This window comes from Polypterus senegalus, chromosome 3 (assembly GCF_016835505.1).
Source record: "Polypterus senegalus isolate Bchr_013 chromosome 3, ASM1683550v1, whole genome shotgun sequence".
Classification (NCBI taxonomy): domain Eukaryota; kingdom Metazoa; phylum Chordata; class Cladistia; order Polypteriformes; family Polypteridae; genus Polypterus; species Polypterus senegalus.
In genome coordinates, this window is record NC_053156.1 from 223,083,820 (window position 1) to 223,108,606 (window position 24,787).

General features: G+C 38.3%; 1 protein-coding gene across 1 annotated transcript in view; it reads left to right on the forward strand.

Annotated features, from left to right (window-relative positions):
* Window positions 1-498: 498 nt before the first annotated feature.
* gpr61 (G protein-coupled receptor 61) overlaps window positions 499-24,787 on the forward strand; it is a 112,689-nt gene continuing 88,400 nt past the window's right edge. Inside the window, exon 1 of the mRNA XM_039748568.1 lies at window positions 499-516. The gene's annotated coding sequence lies outside the window, so the exon portion shown is untranslated. The remainder of the gene's footprint in view (window positions 517-24,787) is intronic.

A 24,787-nucleotide genomic window follows, 5' to 3' on the forward strand; every position in this document is an offset into this window, starting at 1 on the left:
CTTCTGCAATGTATATAACATGCTCTTGTTTACTTTCTTTTTGTATTGTAGGGATTATTGTCTTGTTTTTTGTTTTGTTAATTTTGCATTATTGCCTAATGCTTATTGTGTATTTGCTAATTCCTTCATGTATTTGCCTTGTGTGCTGTGTGTTGATCCTAAAGGGGTGGGGCCCATAACTTGTGCCAATAGAACTGCACTTAGCATTTACAGTATAAAGGGCTGAGAGAATTCACTGCTTTGGTGAGGCATTAGCTAGTTTACCTGCTTGTGTTGTTTGGTTCCCATTTTTGAATTGCTATATTATTCACAAGTTCTACTTTTTGCTCCTTTATTTTGTAAAAAGTTCCTCTTTTATATAAGGCAGTGTGGCAGAGTAGTTAAGGCTTTGGACTAAAAACCCTTTGCGACCCTGAACAGGTCACTTGACCTGCCTGTGCTACAGTTGGAAAAACAAAAAAAATGTAACGAGTTGTACCATAAATGTTGTAAGGATAAAGGTGTCAGCCAAGTACAGTAAGTAAATTTATGATTTTTCAATTGTGGACTTCTTGTTTCGTTATATTTTGGTTACCCTCCTTTTCAATTCCTATATGTTACCTTTTTAATTTGTTTTTGAATCTTTCTGTGTAATAAGATGTGTTGTTGTTCTAAGAAGTTGAAGGAGGCAGTCACAAGAGCAGAGAAAGACAGATCAGAAAGTTAAACATAAATGAGTCATAAATAATAAATCAAGCTGATCATTTGTCAAAACCAGAAGGAATTAAAAATAACACATTAACTTTTCAGAAGGTATTTACTATCTTGGACGACATGTGCCAATGCAGAGCTGCTTTACACATGGTTGCACTGATGAAATCATACGATACAGCTTTGGGGACACTTCAGTAGTGTAATATTGGAGACATGATCCTTGATGACCATTGCAACTTGGCAATGAGACCTGAAAATCAGGCACACCTAAGAAAAACAAAATAGCATCACAGAAAATTAAGAATGAATGATGATTAATTTCTATAATGGTAAAATAATCATTCATAACAATAGTTCTCAAATATTTACAGTTCTCATATTAAACAATGTAGAAAACAGATCTGTCAGCAAGAAACGTTTCTGAAGTTGGGTAAAAGTTCCATAGCTCATAATAGTTATTATTATAGAAACATTATTTTTGTCATTCTGGGCTTGGGGTTTATAGTTTCCCTCTCCTTTTTGAATAATATAAGCTGCTTCTTGTGTTTGGGGGGGCAGGCTTACTGTGTTTTTTGAGTTTACCATATGTTGGCAGGCTTCCTTGGAGCTGTGGAGCCCAGTTCTGGAGGTAAAGCTTGTTTGGAGTTTCTTGGAGCCCTGCAAACACAACAACAGAGTGGAGATTCACAGTTTGCTTATACAGGTTGTCTGGACTATTTAATCAATACCTGTCGTTGTTTAAATCGAAAACTCATCTGTGTTAAGTTAATTGGTGCCTCTAAAGTGCTTTGAATGTGCACAAAGAGATTGGCCTGCAGTAAACTGGTACCTCATCCAGGGTTGGTCCCTGCCTTGGACCCCATGCTTTCATATTAAGTACATTCTCTAACCTTGAATAGTATTCTCTCTATCTATCTATCTATCTATCTATCTATCTATCTATCTATCTATCTATCTATCTATCTATCTATCTATCTATCTATCTATCTATCTATCTATCTATCTATCTATCTATCTATCTATCTATCAGTACTTTCATGTATCTATCTATCTATCTATCTATCTAGGAACATCTATCTAATACTATGTTTATCGCCTATCAGAACTGCCTTATTTCTATCTGGCATTGATTATCTATCTAAATCTATCTATCTATCTATCAGTACTTTCATGTACAGATATACACTCACCTAAAGGATTATTAGGAACACCATACTAAGGGTGTTTGACCCCTTTGCCTTCAGAACTACCTCTATTGGGTTGAGCATTGATTCAACAAGGTGCTGAAAGCATTCTTTAGAAATGTACAAAAAGTACAGTGAACTCATTGTCATGTTCAAGAAACCAATTTGAAATGATTCGAGCTTTGTGACATGGTGCATTATCCTGCTGGAAGTAACCATCAGAGGATGGTTACATGGTGGTCATGAAGGAATGGACATGGTCAGAAACAATGCTCAGGTCACCCGAGGCATTTAAACGATGCCCAATTGGCACTAAGGGGCCTAAAGTGTGCCAAGAAAACATCCCCCACACCATTACACCACCACCACCAGCCTGCACAGTGGTAACAAGGCATGATGGGTCCATGTTCTCATTCTGTTTACGCCAAATTCTGACTCTACCATTTGAATGTCTCAACAGAAATTGAGACTCATCAGACCAGGCAACATTTTTCTAGTCTTCAACTGTCCAATTTTGGTTAGCTTGTGCAAATTGTAGCCTCATTTTCCTATTTGTAGTGGAGATGAGTGGTACCCGGTGGGGTCTTCTGCTGTTGTAGCCCATCCGTCTCAAGGTTGTGCGTGTTGTGCTTCACAAATGCTTTGCTGCATACCTCGGTTGTAACGAGTGGTTATTTCAGTCAAAGTTGCTCTTCTATCAGCTTGAATCAGTCGGCCCATTCTCCTCTGACCTCTAGCATCAACAAGGCATTTTCACCCACAGGACTGCTGCATACTGGATGTTTTTCCCTTTTCACACTATTCTTTGTAAACCCTAGAAATGGTTGTGCGTGAAAATCCCAGTAACTGAGCAGATTGTGAAATACTCAGACCGGCCCGTCTGGCACCAACAACCATGCCACGCTCAAAATTGCTTAAATCACCTTTCTTTCCCATTCTGACATTCTGTTTGGAGTTCAGGAGATTGTCTTGACCAGGACCACACCCCTAAATGCATTGAAGCAACTGCCATGTGATTGGTTGATTAGATAATTGCATTAATGAAAAATTGAACAAGTGTTGCTAATAATCCTTTAGGTGAGTGTATTTATGTATCTACTACATCTATCTAATAAGTTGTTTACCATTCAATTCCATATAAGTTGGCCTTTATTAGTTTGAATATGTTTGTCAAAAGTATCAAGTATTGATTGTTTCATTTTTAAAACTGTTTCAATAATAATTTTCATGGTATTGATTCATTAGCCTTGTATGCTTCCAATTTGCATGGCTACAGTTGCCCCATTTCTTAGATTAGATGTACTTTATAGAAGTTAGATATAAATATTATAACAAACAAGCAGAAGCCCCCTCAAACACACATAAGAACTTCTGGTTTGGATAATGAGAGCTGCTGCTGTCTATGACAGGGTTGTAGAAGTCAGTAAAATGGTGAGACCTGTCCAGATGTATATGGTATATTATAGTATCTTAATTCAAAAAATACAGAAAAACTCATCAGTATAAACTTGTAAACTGTTGAATTTGATGTACGGATATCACCCTTTTGTTTTTCTTTTTTTTTTTTAAATTTTATTGAATTTTTTAAAATCAAACAACATTCTATACAAGCAAGTCAAATTTTACAAGACTAGGCTGAAATCAAGTCAACCCCCACCCAGGTGAAAGAGAGCTAGGCCAACACAGTGAAACTTTAAAAAGATAAGTAAGTAAATAAATACAATAAAAAGGGGAAGATAATCCATTTCCTCAATTTAAATGCTTATTCTAAAATATTATTAATTAGATCCTGCCACGTTTTAAAAAAAATTTGCACAGATACTCGTGAGTATTTCATTTTTTCCTGAATTTCAAATAGTATATAGCATTGGTTATAATAAAATACAATACAATGCAACATTTATTTATATAGCACATTTTCATACAAATAATGTTGCTCGAAGTGTTTTACATAATGAAAAATAAAAAAAAATAAAGACATAGTAGGAAATTAAAATAAGTCAACATTAAATAACATAGAATAAGAGTAAGGTCCGATGGCCAGGGAGGATAGAAAAAACAAAAAAAAAACTCTAGATGGCTGGAGAAAAAAATAAAATCTGCAGGGATTCCAGACCATGAGACTGCCCAATCCCCTCTGGATTCCCAATGACTGAAAAGAGGTGGGTTAGGAATCTTCCAGTTGAGCAAGATAAGTCTACATGCCAATAGTGAAGTAAAAGGTAATTACAGTTTGTTTGACCTTCTCCACTTTAAGCCCATCTGGGAGTACATCAAACACAGCTGTTAATGGGTTAGGAGAAATTGTGACACCAAGGCTGTCTGAGAGGCATTGAAAGATTTTGGTCCAGAATGATGTTCATTTGGTGCAGGCCCAAAATATGTGACTCAGTGAGGCTGGAGCTTGATTGCAACACTTGCAGGTTGGATCTTGGCCTGGAAACATTTTGGACAATTTTAAACAATACAGATGTGCTTCATAGATGAGTTATGTTGAATAATTGTATGCTTTGCACATAATGAGCTCTTGTGAATTCTGTGCATTACTACCTTCCAGTCCTTTTCTGAGATGTTGAGTGAGAGATCCTTTTCCCACTGTACTCTGGGATCTTTGAAAGGGAGGGACTTTAAAATGTTTTTATATGTTAGAGAAATGCTGAGTCCTCAAGACTGATCAACTTTTTTTCAGGAGTAGAAGTAGGTGGTAGGTGAGGAAAGTCTGGCAGGCTTTGCTTAATAAAGTTTCTAATTTGGAGGAAGTGCAAGAAATGTGTTGCTGGAAGGTTAAATTTGGAGTGTAATTGTTCATAGGATAGATGTTGTCAATGTACAGATCTCTAAGTGATTTAATACCAAATGTTTTCCAGACATTGAAAGCTGCATATGTTTGAGAGGGTGGAAAAGGTGGTTATAGTGCAAAGGTGCCACAGATAAAATCTTCTCTATCTTAAAGTACTTCCTGCATGTTCTGAGTGAATGAAGCACAATTGGGTTATTAGCATATTGGCAATAGCTTGTAGTTACTGGGGCACAAAGCAAGGAATATAAAGAAGTGCTGCAGGATTTTATTTCTATTGCGGACCAAGCTTGTGTATATTCATCCATTTGAGTCAATGTGCAGGTTTTTATACCTTGCTATTTGCCACCCAGTAATAAAACTGAAAGTTAGCTAGAGTCATGCCACCTTCTGCCTTAGGTCTTTGTAGGGTCGCCATTTGGATGCATGGATGTTTTGAATTCCAGTAAATTAGGTTATGATTGAACCTAACTTCTTAAAAAATAATTTATTGATGTGTATTGGAATGCTTTGAAATAGAAAAAGAAGCTTTGGAAGGATACTTATCTTGACAATGTTAATTCTTCCAGCTAAAGTGAGATCGAGTGTAGGCCATCTATGCAAGTCTTGCTTAAGTTTTTCCAAGCAGACGGCAAAATTTTGTTGATAAAGAGCTTTATGTTTACTTGTGATGTTTACCCCTAGGTATTTAAACTGATCTACGATGATAAAAGGGAAGTTGTCCAATCTAATATTTTGTGCTGGAGAGTTCATTGGAAAGAGCACACTTTTATTCAAATTAATTCTGAGACTGGAAATCTTTTGAAATTCTGTTAGTGCTGTTAGGACTGCAGGCACATAATTTTATGGATCAGATATGTACAGTACCATATCATCTGCATATGGAGAAATTTTCTGTTCAAGTCCTTCTCTGATAATCCCCTTTATCTGATAAGCATTTCGACAGTGAACTGCTAGTAGCTCTGTGGCGATTGCAAACAGCAGTGGTGACAAGGGGCGTCCTTGTCTAGTACCATGTTCTAGTTTGAATTAGTCTGCAATAATGTTGTTAATACAAGCTGAAGCTTCTGGACCAGTATACAGCAGTTTAATCCATGCACATATTTGAACCAAACCCAAATTTTTCCAATATGGTGAAAAAGTAATTCCATTCAACCATATCAAATGCTTGTTCTGCTTCTACAGATAATAATATCTCCGGGGTGTTAGACTTTGTGGGTAAATTCATTACATTAAACATGTGTCAGAGATTGGAAGCTAAGTGTCTGCCTTTAATAAATCCAGTTTGGTCTTGTGATATTATCGAAGAAAGAACTTTCTCATTCCTGCTGGCAAGGACTTTGGAGAGTATCTTAACATTGTTATTCAGAAGTGAGATTGGTCTGTATGATGCACATTGTAAGTCTTTATTTTGTTTAGGAAACACGGTAATTAAAGCTTGGCGAAAAGTTTGAGGTAGAATGTTATTGCCTTTAGCTTCTGTAAATGTTGCTAGTAAAAGGGGAGCTAGCAGCTTTTCTGCTCTGAAGTGAGTTCATAGCATCTAGGAATTCTGATAGTGTTAGAGGTTTGTCCAATTCTTCTGTACTGATAGTATCTAGTTGTGGTATCTGTAATGCATCCAAAAACGTATTAGGTTGTGTCTTGTCTTCTTTAGTCTGAGTAGAATATAAGGCCTTATAGTAGTCTCTAAATTTTTGCATTATATTTTTATGGTCAATGATTTTGTCTCCGTCTGCATTGGTAATTTCTGGGATTGCATTTGTGAACTTCCTTCTTGTGGATTTGTTAAGCTAAGATCTTGTTAGTTTTCTCTCCTTGTTAATAGTAATGATGTTGTGATGTAAAATTGAGTTATTCTGTTTCTTTTGATGTCAAGAGGTTGAGTTCTGAATGCAAAGCCTGTCTTTTCCTATGAAGTGCCTCATTTGAACAACTGGCAGGTTCTTGATCTATGCTGGTAATTTCACTGATTTGCTCTGATATCTTCTTGGTTTCTGATTTATTTTTGTGGGACAGATAAGAAATTATCTCTCCTCCTAAGAAAGCCTTCAGAGTTTCCCAGAGGATTCCTGCAGAAATCTCTGAGGATGTATTTGTCTCTAAAAAAAATAAATTTGCTTGGATATAAACTCCTACACTTCTCTTCTGCTAATAACAGTGGGTTAAGGCGCCATCTGTGAGATGAATATATGTGGCAAAGTGATTTCATTTTATCAAAGGGGCGTGGTCGGAGATAGCAATAGCGTCGTACTTACAAGCTTTAATCGTGGGCAAGAAATTGTTACCTGTGAAGAAATAGTCAGTTCTTGAGTAACAATGATGCACAGGTCAGTAGAAGGAATATGCTCTTGAATTTGGGTTTAGGAATCTCCAGGGGACTGATAAGTTGTGATCAGTTACAAACTGTGTAATTGTCTTTTCAGTGTTAAATGTCATCACCCCTGTGGCTCCTTTTGTTTTTCTACAGGTTAAATATTTCTTTTAGTCTGATAAAAGTTTAATAAGTCAGGGGTCTGCAATTCTTTATACATCTGGTCCATGCTCTGTTCCTTCATGGGCAACACTCTTCAGCACAAGGGCTCTGTCAACCCTTCAGTTTTTATACCACTGCTGCAAAGTGTGCACATTACTTTCTTTTATTGTCTTTATGTGCAATTTTAAAATTATCTTTCGTCAAATGTATAATGCAAGACACTATAACTTTTCAATACTCAAATGCATAAAACAGTGGCGCAACTTATCCCTTTGCGCATATCGTCAGTGTATTACAGCAGAAATTGAATTGTGGGAAAGTGACTAAAGTGGAAGTTGATTGGATCAGTTAGGCTGTGGTGGCCATTTCACGGATGGAGTCTGTGTAAATGCAACAGCGGATGCATTTTATTCTCCTTTGAGCTGTATCATACAAAAGCACTGCTCGGCACAGAAATGATTGTGATTTGATGATCTTTTTATTTTCTTTGATGGCAGACAGATTTTGTTTCACCTTTCTAAAACTGCTGGAGATACCAGTTCAAAATTCAAACCCATACCTGTATAAGACTATGATTGTGGGTGGATTTGCACAGTAGTTTTTAGGATGGGCTGTAATGTACATTAACACTAGAATTACCAATGCCTACAACTCGTAATCCCGGCCCACCTTAAATCCGTTCACACCATCTCTCTCAGCGTCTTTTGTCTTGTAAATGTGTTGATAAACGCAGAAAGGGCAGAAAGTTCTTCCAGCTCAAGTCTGTTTACCTGTGTGTGAGTTGCCGGGAATTGTATGGAGTAAATAATATATCGTTATTTGGAATACATGCATTACATGTGTGTTCCCGTGTCTACAACAATCTATGTTAACACATCGTTAAAATAGAAAAGTTTTTCATGTTTTAGTAGTAATTGACAAAATGTAGACATGAAGTGTATAATGTGTGAAGCCTGAAGTCCAAGTATCAAGTAAACACTTTCACATAAGGTACAAGTATAACAAGACAAGGGCGCTTTTATTCAAGAATATAACTACAGAAAAGGCCTCATGTTAGGGTGCGACATTGACACGCCTTTGATGCGACTGCTTTGGTGGTGCAGCAGTAAGAACTGCTGACTCGTAATCAAGACGTTCATGGTTTGATCTTGGACGCCTCCATTTTGAGTAGTGAGCTGCTTTTATTCATACTATTATACAACAAAACATACATTTGATTTTTCATAGGCTTTGTAGAACTAGGGTGTTTTACCATGTTAGCTATTATGAATGTAGTGAGAGGTCAAGCAAAATGACACCTTTTATTGGCTAACTAAAAAGATTACAATATGCAAGCTTTCGAGGCAACTCAGGCTCCTTCTTCAAGCAAGATGTAATATGAAGGGGCCTGAGTTGCCTCGAAAGCTTGCATATTGTAATCTTTTTAGTTAGCCAATAAAAGGTGTCATTTTGCTTGACCTCTCACTTCTAGTTTTAAGGTTAATGTGAAATCTTTTGACTACTACTGTAATGAATTATTCCTATGTTTTAATGACTACAATTTCTATTATTTGTTTACATCAATGTAAGATTTCCATGCATGCAGTTCAATTTACCTAAATAGATATTTTTATTGGGCGACATTATATACTGTATTAGGTATCAACAAATGTAATTTCTGTAATTTTCTCAGTGTCTTATCAAAATTTGATTTTTTTTATTGTGACAACCCCTAGACTTAAAATTAGGCTCTGCTCACTCCAGTCACCATTTCTTCAGCAAATGTGGCATTCCTTTAATTTGTTGCCAACCTCCTATGCTCGAAGGTAGGAAGAAATAATAAAAATTCAAGCATTGGCAGAAAAGAGACAGCTAAGGGTCACAGCTTACAAGTGAACCTGTCGGCAGTGAAAGAAAGAGTGTGGTGCCATCTAGATAGTTCCAGACAAAGAAAAGATCAAAATGGTACTTTCTTTTGTAGGGAATGACAGAGAATCCTTTAAGAGGGAATGAATCTGGTCAAACATAGTAGGATTGTATAGAAAGGATAAGCAAATGACAGGAGACTGAAACAAAAAGGCAAGACATACTTAAAATTAGCAAGGAGGGAAAAGTCAAAATCTACAATAGAAATTAGTTTGTTTGACAAGTTAGTTCTCTTTTGCCATCAAGTCTTTCTATGTAGAAACTGTGAGGGATGGCCAGGGTCCTTACCAGCCGGCATGCCTCCATAAAGGAAGGACCACAGGAGAGAACATGCACTAGGCATTACCTCCTTTAGAGCACTAAACAACAGGTCCCTGGGTTGCTACAGCACCACGCATCCCCACAGGGCATTGTGGGAGATGGAGTTCGACACAGACCTGTTGGGTTCCAAGGTGCTGTGGGGACTAGCAAGCTCTACTTTATCATATTATATTTAGCTTCCACCTCACCCGTAAGTGTTTCTGGGCCATGGTAACAGGCCACCAGAAGTACTCCAGGTTGCAGGAAAATATGAGTTGCCTCACGTCATTCCAGGAGCCAGAGTCGGGATTGAAAAAATGCTTTGTGGAGGAGGAATGGAGGCAGAAAGAAACAGAAAAAGAAAAAGGTCATTGCTGTGTGCTTTGGTGGTGGGAAACGCTTGGGGAAGAGTTTCCCACAACAAAATAAAAATTGTATGTTGTGCTGAACTTGTCTGTCAAAATAATCAAATATGGGGCATGTCCCATATATAAAGGACTTCTGGCAACCCTAGGTTGGGGGAATGTTTACAAAGAAATACTACACCAATCTGAAGCTTAACTATCTGAACAAAGAAAAAATATGTAAAACTTATGCAGTATTTTTGAAGGTTTTTGATCTCAAAGTATGGATACTTTGGTGTCTTTGTCTGTCTGAGTAGGGTTTGGGTAGCTGGAGGGCTCAAACAAAATTCAGACAATATCTACAGCTGCAGGATGTTCTTAAGTTAAATAGCTGCCAAAGGTGTTGACATTGTATTTGGTGCTTCCTGTAAATTTTCAGAAATTTTATGAGCTCTTGTTTTATTTCAATGTTGTATAGGCTTTGATATTTTGCATTGTTTTAACATAAACACAGTTATGTTGTTCACAGCTGCTAGTTGCTAGAACATATTCCACAATGTCACGCGCCTGACGTTCTTCAAAATGGCTGCTCCCAACCCAAAGTATCCATACTTTGAGATCAAAAACCTTCAAAAATACTGCATAATTTTTACATATTTTTTTTTTGTTCGGATAGTTAAGCTTCAGATTGGTGTGGTATTTCATTGTAAACATTCCCAAACCTAGAGTTGCCAGAAGTCCCTTATATATGGGACATACCCCATATTTGATTATTTTGTCTCCTGTCTCATATTAACCTTTCACGGACACTCAAATGTGCCCTTCTTAGTTCATTTGTCAAATTTCGTAATAAAAAAATATTTTTACTACCTTCTTACGGTACTTAGTTGTAACTTTATAAGTAATTATACTTTCTTTTCTCAGATTCTCTTGATAAAAAGAACCCAAATGTAACGAGGAAACTAGAGTTTACTGCCTGTTTGCAATTTGTTCTGTTGCTATAGTTTGCTGAGGACAGCGGCACTGTTACCATTTTACTCTCCAGCCGCGCTGCTGTGCAGTTCTGTATCAGCATGGCAACATTTAGTGTCAACAAAGTGTGTTGTTACTACTTGCCACGGCCCACTTTTTTTATAACTTAAAAACTAATCTATCCATCCATCCCAAGATGCCAAAACGTAAGTGTAAATTTTATGATGAATATTCCAGCAAATGGACATTTATCAAATAAGGCAGAAGCTGAATTTGAAGCAAACTGTGTGTATAGAGAGAAATTTTAAAAGTGTCCTGTTTTTCTAATTTTCTAATCTGGCAACCCTACCCCAACCTTGCCTGATCCTGACTAGCATTCTCATTTTCTAATTCGTTAATCTTTGCTGTAGTGGCTTGCCACTGCACGTCTCCTGATACAATGGTTTGAATTTCCAGAAACATACATTTTGACTCCAATTTGTGGCTTGTGTTTTGATTTTGGCTGATGCGTAATGGTTCTTCCTAGTTGCAGATGCAGGTCTATTTTGAGACAGTTCTTTTGATATAGTCCTGAAAAGCTTTGCTTTCCTATCCAGCCTTTCTTTTTGTAGTTTGGGGCATTCTGGGCTGATCATCTTGCCATTTACAGACATCATGTGTCATGGTGAGTGATGGCGCACATGCCTTGAAATGACACAGAGCATCAGTGCAGCAGAAAGACCAATCTGATGATGTCATCAGCAAATGACCTAAATCAGTAAAATGTAAATAATTAAGAAATGAATAAACATTATGTTTAAAGGAAGTTATCTTGCTTTAATGCAATGGATAAATGAGTCATGGGTAAAAAATAGTGCATCTCAGCATGACTGAAAGAAACACTGAATCAAAGAATACATTTAAAGATTCTTAATTTGTTTGTTGCTCAATTACATATAACTGTCTTTGTCATACAATAGCAGGAATATAAAAGATCAGTAGCTGGAGAGTTCTCTCACAACACTATCACTGCTAATGTTAGAGAAGAAGCTGCATGAGCACCTGTAAGTTTACACGAGCAAACCATAAGCCTCTTCCTTTGTCCTGCCCGTTTTTGCAGGCATGACTGGTGCAGTTTTAGACACGCACGGGACTGGCAACTGTGCAGAAATGTGATCACTGGATGATCAACGGAAGTCAGCTACAGATGTCATTCTACTGTATGCATACAATTTTTGTTTAGAGACTCATGAATTCAGATCTCACTGATGTGCAGAGCCACAGAACTGTAAGGAATCACACCATCTGAAAGGCTTTATCCATCATATTATATGGATGTTACCACAAGACAGTTCGATATACCTAGTTCTAAATTATGTATGAGTTAAATCCAGCCACCTGAAAATGACCATTTAAGTGTTTTGTTTCCAGACCTACTTTGTCACCTCTGCTCCTCAATAATCCCTGGCACTGTTCCCATATGTTTTGGTCATGTTTCTCTGGTCCTGAGGATCCCCTTCTTTGGGATTTCTCCACTATCTTCCTCTCTGTACTCCAGTGGAGAGTAATTGTTGTACCTCTTGTTGCTGGCCTTCTTGAGATCCATTGATATTGTCTCTCAGCCCATTGAAAGTCATCTTTGTTAACCCATCACTCTTGGCGCGCCTTGTGTCAGTATCAATAGTTCACCCCATTCTACAATCCAGAGATGGCACTGTGCAGTTCACTTGATCTGAACCTGGATCGGGGTCACCCGTAATGTAGTTTCTTTTTTTTTTCTTTTCTTTTCTTCAATCTCTTTAATTCATTGGTTGGCCGATGGACTGCTTTTCTTTAATTAACATTTAGCAGTTGTAAAGGTTCTGATGATGTGTGTGTGATGAGTGTAGTGAAGGTATTTTGGTGTTGGTGTTGTTATTAATTGAAAAAAAAGAATTCATTTTTAAGGAATATTTATTTACATGCAATTAACACTTAAAGAATGCCTGAAAATTTTGTAAATGGATAGATGAGTTACCTAAACCAGGCCCAAAAATGAATAATATCAACGTAAATCAGACCTCTACAAATCATAATGAAGCACTTACCAGGAAAGGTGGGCTGCTGAAATATGACGATAGGTCACATTCTCCCCAGAACAGGTTTCTTCATGGGCTTTTATCTGCGACAGCTGTGTGCTATTTAGATCAGGACTGGGAAACTACTCTACTAGCGCACACTGGGGAATTTATTTGACACCAGATATTTACAAGCTTTAGTGTTTTTTTCTATGAAACATTTTGTTTTGGTGAGGCTTCGTCAATTGTATACTGAAGTTATTGGAAACTAGAGGATCACACTGCTTTCTTCTTTGATGCCAAGCTCCTAAAAGAACGATGAATCACATATGTCTGAGATTTCACTGCCCAGTGCAATATCAGCACATAAATGTTAGTGAATATCAGCGGTTTTGATCTGCACAGACTGGGTAAACTGGCAAAGCATTGAGTCCAAGAATGGAAGGCAGCAACTCCAGCATCAGCACAAGGTTGAAATTTAAAATTATAAAAGGTCTCACTGTTTGAATGAGGCGCAGTGGTAGTGCTGCTGCCTCGCAGTTAGGAGACCCAGGTTCGCTTCCCAGGTCCTCCTTGTGTGGAGTTTGCATGTTCTCCCCGTGTCTGCGTGAGTTTCCTCCCACAATCCAAAGACATGCAGGTTAGGTGGATTGGCGATTCTAAATTGGCCCTAGTGTGTGCTTGGTGTGTGGGTGTGTTTGTTTGTGTCCTGCGGTGGGTTGGCACCCTGCCTAGGATTGGTTCCTGCCTTGTGCCCTGTGTTGGCTGGGATTGGCTCCAGCAGACCCCCGTGACCCTATTCGGATTCAGCGGGTTAGAAAATGGATGGATGGATGTTTGAATGAATTACCTGCTGTTGAAGAATGTCAAATGGAGATTCACAGGTGTCTCTGAAAATGGCCTAATCTTCTGCAGGCAGGGGCCGTATCCCAGCATATTCTGAAAATTTAAAACAGCAGAAAGAAAGAAAGAAAGAAAGAAAGAAAGAAAGAAAGAAAGAAAGAAAGAAAGAAAATGTAATTAGTTAATTATTTCTGTGTGAACTTTCACGTTAGCCCTACCAAGTGATTTGGAATCCTGGTTGCTGTCCAGGGTACTCCTAAGTTTTACGTGAAATTACATAAAAGTTACATAAAATTGTATCTAAGACCTACATTTAAGATTGAAACCCAGAGTTTAATGTTGGTAATGTCTTCTACCTTTAATATCAAAATCCATAAATGCACATCCCATCAATATTTTTGATATATTGTCTTTCTCTGGCATCCAAAACTATTTTATATCAACAGCGGCACTTCTCTGAATATTCTAAGCATTTCTAGAGTAGCAATGACAAATGAACAAATCACTGATAACCACAATGCTGTGTTTTAATAAAAGTAGCATATCTTTGAATTGCAGTAAAAAAGAAAGCATTTTAATAATAGCAGTGTTATGACAATAACTGATTAAAAAAGAAAAATATGTAGCAGTCAAAACATGAATTGACATGTTATGCCTTGCCAAAACAAGTAAAGTAAGAAAGAAACTGCGATAATAATGATAGGAAGTCACTGACGGCACGTTTACAAAACAACAAATATTGTCAAACACAATAGTAATAATTTGTTAAAAAAGTAGGACTGGCAAGACATCAGAAAAAACAAAAAATAAAAATACACTGGGATCATCAACCAGTAATAGAATAAAATAGAATACTACCAGATATAAGGCAACATCCTGATTTGAAATTATTCATTAATAATATGAAGATTAATTGATAAGTTAATCATCAGTACAAATAGATAACTGAAGAAGCAACATAAGATAACAAGGTGTATTCAGCAATAATCTTGAAAGATTTATAATACAATATTTCATATGTCAGTTATTTATAAGTATATGTCAATACAGTATTGACATTATTTTAAATTCAGTTATTGTAATTTCAAAAGTATTTATTATTTATGAAGATAAACTATTTCTTGAACTCTACTATTATTTCTGCTATTAGTAATTATTATGTAAAGTAGTAACATTAAAAGGATGCCCAGCCAAAGATTAACATTAAAAATAATATTAAGGTACAGCAACAATTACAATGTATTGCTTTGCCACATCACAAGTTAGCAGTATTAAAAATACAACTAGCTGTGCAACCTGACTAAGATGCTTGGAAATCTAAGCAATCAACAGAGACTCAGCATTAACATTTCTAGTGCACCACGAAATGCATAGGTCTCTGTTACATGCCATTTGGTATGGGATTCGTAAAAGAGGTGCTAATGTGTGTGATGTACCATCTGTGGAAAAGATAAATACAATGCATTTTTTTTACAAAAAAATATTTGTGATGTTTCATCTTTTGGAATGACAGAGACATAGCAACCAGACGAACACATGGAGAGACACAGAGACGCTTATTCTTTTATCATTTTACTAGCTGTGCTACATGTCTAAGACAGGTCAAAATGTAAGTAATCAATGCTTGATCCCATTGTTAACGTTTGCATTGCACAATGCAATGCTTATGTCTCTGTTATGTGCCATTTGGTATGGGATTCGTAAAAGCGGTGTTAATATTTCTGATGCGCCATCTTTTGGAATTACAGGGACACAGCAACAGGACAGACCCATAGACACACAGGCACTTATCTTTTTATTGAGGAAGACAATGCTGAAAGTATCATGTGAAGTGGGGCCCATCCGTAATTAGTGAAGGAAACATACTAGTTTTTCAAGTAACCTATTTATATGTTTGAATTACTCCTGATATGCATTGTCCATAACAGGCTACTACACTTGTAATTTATCAATCCAGTTTCTAAACTTAATATGAATTCAGGGTCAAGAGGGACTTGCAGGTGCAAGACGAGAATAAACTTAGAATGGAGCATCACTTCATCAATGTTGCCATTCACGCTCACATCCACACTGACCTTTTATAGGGGAGTGTTGAAATCAGTGTAATAACTTTGGGACATGGAAGAAAAACCCCCCACAGATACATGAAGAATGAGCAAACCCCACACAAATTGGCTGTACTTGGATTCAAACTCTGGGCTCTGGAGTTATGTGGCAGCAGTTCTAACCATTACACTACAAAGAAGTAATCAAGTCTGAGAGAACAAGGGACTGTTGCTGTAGCAGGGGGTTGTGTGAGTGCAGGGATCCCATTCTTGAGTGTGAATCCATTAATAGACTGAAGGAAACCAATCCACTGTGTATGTTGTTTGTGCCTTATAAGAAGCAATGACTCACAGCAACCAGCTCTGTATGAGGGAGACAGAGAGAGAGAGAGAAAGACTCAATGAGTCATTCAGAGACAAACCGCTGTTAAGATCACTCAGGAGGTGTTTTGGAGCTGGACATTTGTGTACGAAGGCAGGCGTTTCTAGTTATACACTGCCTTGTCAGGCCATTAAGACAGCAATAGGAACAAGTACTGCTGTGTGAGCCTATATACCTTTACACTATCTCCAGATTTTAGTTGCAATAGTCCCAAAGTTATTTTTTAGTAGCATTCATCATTTTACATATTATGTATATTTTCTCGGTGAGGTTTTTGTTTGAAACTAGTGAGGAATGGTACCAATCTCCCATGTCACCCTTCATGCTACCCACATTAATCCATAAGACCATGTAGCACTCTCCACACACTCTCCTGCCCATTCACTTTTCATTCACAGTTCTGCGTACCAGCTGCCAGTGTCTCTGTCCTTATGCACCAACTAAAACAACTTATGTCCTCCTTTCTTCCAACCTTCCAGTTATCTAGGACTGACTTTCACAGTGGACCAGGTGAAGAAAGAACTAAGGAAACTTAGGCAGAGAAAGTTGCCAGAGCTGGTGGTGTTAACCCTAAGGTGCTGAAGGAGTATATTAGAGCAGCTGCATGTAATTTTTCCAGTGTATCGTCAAGATGAGTCTTATCCTACAAAGGGTCCCAGCTATATGGAAAACATTTGGGACCAATTCCTAAGATAATGCATCCAAAAGTCTTCAATGACAACTGGCTGGGGTGGCTCTGATCTCCCACATTAGGGTAATATTGGCTCACTTACAACCCCTGGTCAAAACAGAACTTGACTCTTTGCAGTTTGCCTACCATGACCACATAAGGGTTGTTGATACTGTCAACTGTATGCTGAAATGACCCTACTCCTATCTGGAGAAACAGGGTAGCAGGGTGAAGACATTGATTTTTGAATTCTCAAGTGCAATCAGCACCCTAAAGCCCAAACTGCTGGGGGAGAAGCTCTGGTCAATGAGGGCCAATGCTACCATTGTGCCCTGGATAATGGACTGCTTTACTGGTATACCACAGTTTTGGTTTAGGAACCATGTATAGGACATGCCCACGAGCAGCATAGGGGTTCTACAGCGAACTGTACTGCCTCCCTTCCTGTTGCCGTGAATTAATGCACTCTTCACCACAAAAAAGAGCTGGGGAATGACCTGTACATTGTCCAGTGGACAAACTAAAAGCAAATATATGAAAAGCGATCAAAATACTTCAGGAAAGTAATTGACAAATGGCAACCGAAAAATGGTGCTTTTATACAGAACAAAATGGCTGAAGGAAATGATGTGGTAGGAGATGACGTCATAATGGATGGACAGAAATGACATCATCATCTGGAGACCGGAGATGACGTTATCTTCAGGAGTTGGAAGTGACGTCATCATCATCAGGGAACCGGAAGTGACTTTTGTGAAAGTGACATTGGGTGGCCATCTTGGGAATCCGGAAGTAAAGGTGGTAAGTTAAATGGATTATTTGTCTTCTTTTCGTCTACTGAAAAAGAGAGAGAGGCGTTAGTACCATAAATCAACCCTTCATTTCACAATGTTTCATTCAACTCAGGGCTTGTTGACTGCCTCCTAAGTGCACATGTGTGACACCGTTTACCCTGTACGCCTCAGACTTTAGATAAAATACTGAATCATGTCATCTGCAGAAATTTTCTGATGACACAGCCAAAGTTGAGTGTTTTAGTGGTGGGCATTAGAATGAATACAGGGCACCATTGAAGCATTTTGTTAAATGGTACAGGTTGAACCACATGAAGCTCAACATCAATAAGACAAAGGAAATAATTACAGATTTCAGGAGGGGTAAGCCCAATTTGCCCCCAGTCCTCATTGATAGTGAAGATGTGAAGGCAGTGAGGGCATTTAAGTGCCTTGTGGTGCATCAGAACAACAAGACTGAGTGGAGTACCATCTCAGAGACTGTATGCAGCAAGGGTCAGAGTTGCCTCTATTTCCTGAGGAGGATGAGGTCAGTTAGTGTATGCAGGCCACTCTTACATGTTTTCTACCAGTCTGTAGTGGCCTTTGTAATTTTCTATGTGGTAGTGTACTATGGAAAGAACATTAGTACAAGTGATGCCAACAGAGTAAATAAACTGATTGAAAAGGTTGGTTCAACCCTAGGAGTCAGGCTGGACCACCTGGAGGATATGTTAGAACAGAGGACACTCAGGAAGCTGCTTACTATCCAGGACCCTCTTTATGGGGTCTTGGCTAAGCAGAGGAAAACATTTAGTAACAAACTGAGACAACTCTGTGGCTCCAAGGAGAGCTATGTAAGGTCATTTCTATCCTCAGCCATCAGGCTCTATAATGAGTCACCCCTCAGCCAAGGAGGTATTGATCCATGTGTGCTGAATGGTACTGAGCTGGTCTAGCAGACACCTTAACAGACAACGACGCTATGTGCAATGTACTGTGCCAACGACTGACATCCTGTACTGTTAAACTGCAAATGAAAAGTTTTTTACAATTCTAATCATTTTACATTGAGCAAATACCCACACTTTGATAACTTACTTACAGATAGTTATTGTTATATGTGTGACTTGTTAGCATCTGTAAGATTAATAAATTGTAAGTAAATACACATTTTAATAATGTTCCGATTGATATAGATATATAAACCTTGCCATATTAATAAAGCATATATATATATATCTATAATATAGTGCCTTTCATATCTATCTTTCTATTGTATAGTGACTTTCATATCTATCTATCTCTATATCTATCTATCTATAATATAGTGCCTTTCATATGTATCTTTCTATTGTATAGTGACTTTCATATCTATCTATCTATCTATCTATATTATAGTGTCTTTCATATGTATCTTTCTATTGTATAGTGACTTTCATATCTATCTATCTATCTATAATATAGTGTCTTTCATATGTATCTTTCTATTGTATAGTGACTTTCATATCTATCTATCTATAATATAGTGTCTTTCATATGTATCTTTCTATTGTATAGTGACTTTCATATCTATCTATCTATCTATTGTCAGGGATGCCAGGGGCCATGACCCGGCCGGGACGCCAGGAGGGACCGGAAGAGGGTCAGAGCCCTGCCTGGATCACGTGGGGTTTGCCTTCGGGTTGCTTTGGGGGCCACGGGTCAAGGGCATGGAAGCCCTTCCCTGTAGGGGCCCGTGGTCACCGCCAGGAGGCGCCCCAATGCCTTGGGGACTTGTTTCCCCAGCACTCCCGCCACACCAGGAAGTGCTGGGGGGAAGACTTTGGAGGATACCCGGAGAGCTGCCGGAGAACAGCCGGCACTTCCGCCACGCTGGGGCGTGGCTAGAGGAGGAATGCCGGGAACACCTGGGGCTCATCCGGGTCCTGTATAAAAGGGGCCGTCTCCCTTCATTCGAGGCTAGAGTCGGGTGGAAGAAGGACGAGGCAAGAGGAGTTGTGGAGGCGGCCCGAGAAGAAGGCATTGTGGCCAGGACTGAGTGACTGTTTTGGGGTTTGTGCACGTGACTGGGTCTGTGTGACCTAAGTATTGTAAATATTGTGTTTAATAAACGTGTGGTGGTTTGATAACAACATGTCCGCCTGTCTGTGCCCGGGTGCCGTTCACACTATCTATCTATCTATCTATAATATAGTGCCTTTCATATGTATCTTTCTATTGTATAGTGACTTTCATATCTATCTATCTATCTATCTATCTATCTATCTATCTATCTATCTATCTATCTATCTATCTATCTATCTATCTATAATATAGTACCTTTCATATGTATCTTTATATTGTATAGTGACTTTCATATCTATCTATCTATCTATCTATCTATCTATCTATCTATCTATCTATCCAGCTGCATGAAACAAGACACTAAATTCACCCTGAAGGAGTGAAGCTAGCATTCATAACGCTGTCTTTATAAAAACCCACCTCAACAGCACAAGTTCAGCGTTCTTATAGTGCAGTCTGCACATCCTTCTTGTTTCTGTACAAGTTTTCTCCAGGTGCCTCAGTTTTGCACAGCCTTTCAAACACATGCATACCAGGCTAATTGGTGACTCTGAACTGTCCCAGTTTAAATGAGTGTGTGACTGTGCCCTCCTGAGATAATTTTCTGCCTGAATAGCTTTCACTCCATGTGACCCTGTGCTGGAATGAGCATTTGTCCATCAATTTTCATGCTTAACTCAACTATAGGGTCACAGGGAGGATCTAATAAGCATGTTTGGGAAAATGAACAAAAGAATGAATGTTTAAAATAGGGATTTGTGCACCCGATGCAGCTGCTTGGTTATGTAATGTGCAAATCCTTTGGAACTCAGCAGTACCGTACAAGCACCTGTAATGCATCTGCCGTCCTTTCTCCAAGAAGACAAACGGATTTTACTGGATGAGAAAATACTGCCCTCTTGTGGCTTTTTTCCTTCATGTGCTTAACAAATATGCTACCCTGTTTATTTAGTACCTGGGCTTAAAGCCTGTTACGTGGTTTTTCTAAAGTCCTGATGCACAGCATTATAAATTTCTACATCTCGCACTATTGCAGGTAAATACAAATACAAATCTTCCTGAGGATTGCATAAACCTAAACAAAAAACTCACAAAGTGTCTCAACCAGCAGGTACTGTGAATGCCAACATCGTTACTGTTACTTCTAGACTTACTCGTTATTCATCAAACGAGGGAAATGAAATCCCACTGGCTTGTCTGGCAGCCATGTCATTCTGAGGTGTTTATAATGAAGTTCAGCTGCAGATCAGAAAGTCTGGCATGATCAGCACGACCAAGGGCTAAAGTACACCAGGCACCATTTTAAAAAAGGTATGCAATATTAAAAGTAATCCATGCATTAAATAATGAATGTAGTTAAGTAGTTCTGGGATTAGTGTGCTTTTATATAAGCACTTTTATAGTATTAGACAGGAATACTTGCAATACCACCTTTGCGAAAGCTGACAGCCCGTGAATAGGACAGAAGGTGCCTGCTGTAATGTTTGGTACAAAGACATATTTATCCTTGATTTACCCCTCTGCTCCACAGTTTAAAATTATGAATCAAACAATTCAGATGTGAATAACTGCACATTGCAGATTTCATTCAAAGGTATTTGCATTCATTTTGTCCCATCATGTAGAAATGACAACACTTTTTCTATGTGGTCCCTCCATTTTAAGGCAACATAATGTTTGGGACGCAGCAATGGCAGATATATCAAACCAGTTATATTTAGTACTTTGTCACACATCTCTTGCATGCAATGACTGCCTGAAGTCTACGATTCACAGACATCACCAAGTGCTGAGTATCTTTTCTGGTGTTGCTCTGCCAAGCCTCTAATGCAGTCATCTTCAGCTCCTGCTTGTTTTGGGTCCTTGTCTCCTTACGTTTTCTCTTCAGCACATGGAAAGCATGCTCAACTGGACTTAAATCGATTGACTAGCTGGACCAAGAATTTTCCTTTTTTAGCTTTGAAAAACTCCTGTGTTGCCTTATGTTTGGGATCTTTATTTTGTTGTACGATGAAGCACCGTCCAACGAGGTTAGAGGCATTTATTGAAACATCAGCAGGTAAAATGTTCCTGTACACCTCAAAATTCATCGTACAACTCACATCAGCAGTTACATCATCAATGACAATAATTATGACAGTACCTGTGGTAGCCATTCATGCCCAGGTCATAACACCCCTACCTCCATGTTTAACAGATGAGCTGGTATGCTTTAGATCTTGGGCAGGTCCTTTTATTCTCCACACTTTGCTCTTGCTATCACTCTGAAGGAGGATCATCTATGTCTTGTCAGTCCACAAGACCTTCTTCCAGAATTCTGCAGGCTCTTTTAATTATTGTTATGCAAACTTTTATCTGGCCATCCTATTTTTGTGCCTACCTAGTGATTTGCATCTTGCAGTGTGGCCTCTGTATCTCTGTTCATCAAGTCTTCTATGGATAGTAGTCTCTGACACATTCACATCTGCCTCCTGAATACTGTTTCTGATTTGCCAGACAGACGTTTGGGGCTTTTTCTTTACCAGAGTGAAGATTCTTCTGTCATCAGCAGTGGAGGTCTTCCTTGGCCTACCAGTCCCTTTGCGATTACTGAGTTCACCAATGTGTTCTTTCTTCTTAATGATAGTTCAGACAGGTGAGTTAGTTAATCCTAAGGTTTTACTGATGTGTCTAATGGTGTTATTCTTGTATTTCAGCCTCATAATGACTTGTTTGACTTTCATTATCACAGCTCTTTTCATCATGTTGAACAATGGCAACTGTAGACTTCCAAGGGTAAAAGCAAGCCTAGGCATCTTATGTCTGCACCAATAAAGAAATGAAACACAACTTAGTAATGATGAGTAGATATTATGCACAAACAAAACGTATGAACAGAAGGCAAGAATTGATCCTACAGTGTTGAGTGTCAACTTCAGCATAAAATATTTTGAAAACTAAAAACAATATCAAATAAAGGTAAAAACTTTCTTCATACATTTTTCTACAACTTTTTCATTTTGACTTTTTATGAATCCAAATAAAACGTAGGCCTCTCCACTTAATTGCTGATTTGGTGTCATATAGTTTTATATATTCTGTATTTATAAATATCCATCCATCCATCCATTTTCTAACCCGCTGAATCCGGATAGGGTCACGGGGGTCTGCTGGAGCCAATCCCAGCCAACACAGGGCACAAGGCAGGAACCAATCCTGGGCAGGGTGCCAACCCACCGCAGGACACACACAAACACACCCACACACCAAGCATACACTAGGGCCAATTGAGAATCGCCAATCCTCCTAACCTGCATGTCTTTGGATTGTGGGAGGAAACCGACGCAGACACGGGGAGAACATGCAAACTCCACGCAGGGAGGACCCGGGAAGTGAACCCGGGTCTCCTAACTGCGAGGCAGCAGCGCTACCACTGCGCCACCGTGCCGCCCATTTATAAATATTATAAGCAATAAACTTAAACAAATTATACATGGTTTTAAACAAAATTAAATAAGAAATACTGCACAAAAAAATTAAACATTTACATCACTTATTTCTGCAGATATAAAAAGTTAAAGTTAAAATTTCGATTTTTTCAAAATTGCAGCCATTTTCAAAAAGATGGAATTTCCAGCTTTTTGCAAGAAAATTGATTCCTGCGACAACCGTCATTATTTTAGCTGGAAAATTTCCTATAGGAAACCCTACATTAGAAAAGTATATCAAAAATACCAGAGTACATGAAAAACTAAGCATCATAGAACCGTACAGATCTTCAACTAAATTGTATACCTACATTTAAAGGTAAAAACGCAAACAATTCTTTTTATATTCACAATTAGTTTATAAGAAGCCTGTTCTAATTCTTTTAAAGGCAAAACAAGAAACAAGAAATATTATTTAATTTGTATGAGTAGTCGACTATTGCAGATAAATAAATTATAATTTATAAAAAATAATAGAATTTTTTTAGCTGCACAGATCTTCCCAGTTACTGTTTCTTCAGCAGAAAGATCATTTAGCAGATTGGCAAATTCATTAAAAACATGGCAAAGAAGTACAACTAGTCAAAAACGACTTAATCATCTAGGAACTCTATATATCAAAAATGATTTAGCTAAACACTAGCAAAATACCCGCGCTTCACAGAGGAGAAGTAGTGTGTTAAAGAAGTTATGAAAAAGAAAAGGAAGCATTTTAAAAATAATGTAAAATGATTGTCAATGTAATTGTTTTGTGAGTGTTATGAGTGTTGCTGTCATCAAGGATTTGATTATCATTATTTCTTTCAATCAGGCTTGTATTTGGAGGATGTGTTGTGTTCAAGTTACATGCTGTCTTTTCCTAGTCTATCCCTCACCATCTCATCTTTGTTGTCAACTGTTGTAAAGATAGCAGGTTTCATTCATCGAAGTGTTCACTACCCAAATCGGTACTCATGAATCTAAGATGTTTAATAGGCATTCCCGGTATTAAGTTGTGGATTTGCCTGTGAATATTTAGCGGCAGCATGTCTATTAACGTAATTTAAACTTAAGCTTTACACCTTGCTTTCCAATTGATATGTCTACAAAGGCTTGTTCAGCTTCAGAGCGTTGTTCCTTTCTTACTGCATCAATAAGCAGCTCATCTTCCTCTTCATCTGAGACATCACACACTGCATGCACGGGTTTACCTTTCCCAGTCCTGCAAAGTCAGTTTCACGTGAGCCGCTCGGAGTACATGCATTGAAGGTTCTCAGCTGTGCTTGTGCTATCTCGTGCGATCTTGTGATGTTCACAGCTTTATTTAATTTTAGCTCAGACCCGGCACTTAAAAGTTTCTCTCGCACTTTTGCTGAGTTTGTGCCAAACACTATTCTATCCCTGACCATCTCATCTTCGTTTGCATAAGCACAGTCCTTCACCAGCAATTTTAACTCCATTACAGCAATTTTAACTCCATTACAAAGTAATCAAAAGCCTCGTTTATACCCTGTGTCTTCTCATTAAACTTGTATCTTGCGAATATCATATTCGTTGCAGGCATGACAAACGGCAGTGGCAGCATGTCTATGAACTTAATTTAAACTTAAGGTTTACACCGTGCTTTGTTTCCGCAGTAGCTGCACTTATGAATATGCTTCTATGTGTCGCTCGCTTCATATTCTTTTGCTGCCTTCTCAATTGTGTAATGCGTTTTTTGTTCAGTGCTCTTTGGAACTCTTGCTTGTTCTCTGTGTACTGCGTTCACAGTCAGTTCATGTGAGCCGCTTGGAGTACATGCATCAAAGGTTCTCAGCTGTGCTTGTACTATTTTGTGCGATCTTGCAATGTCCA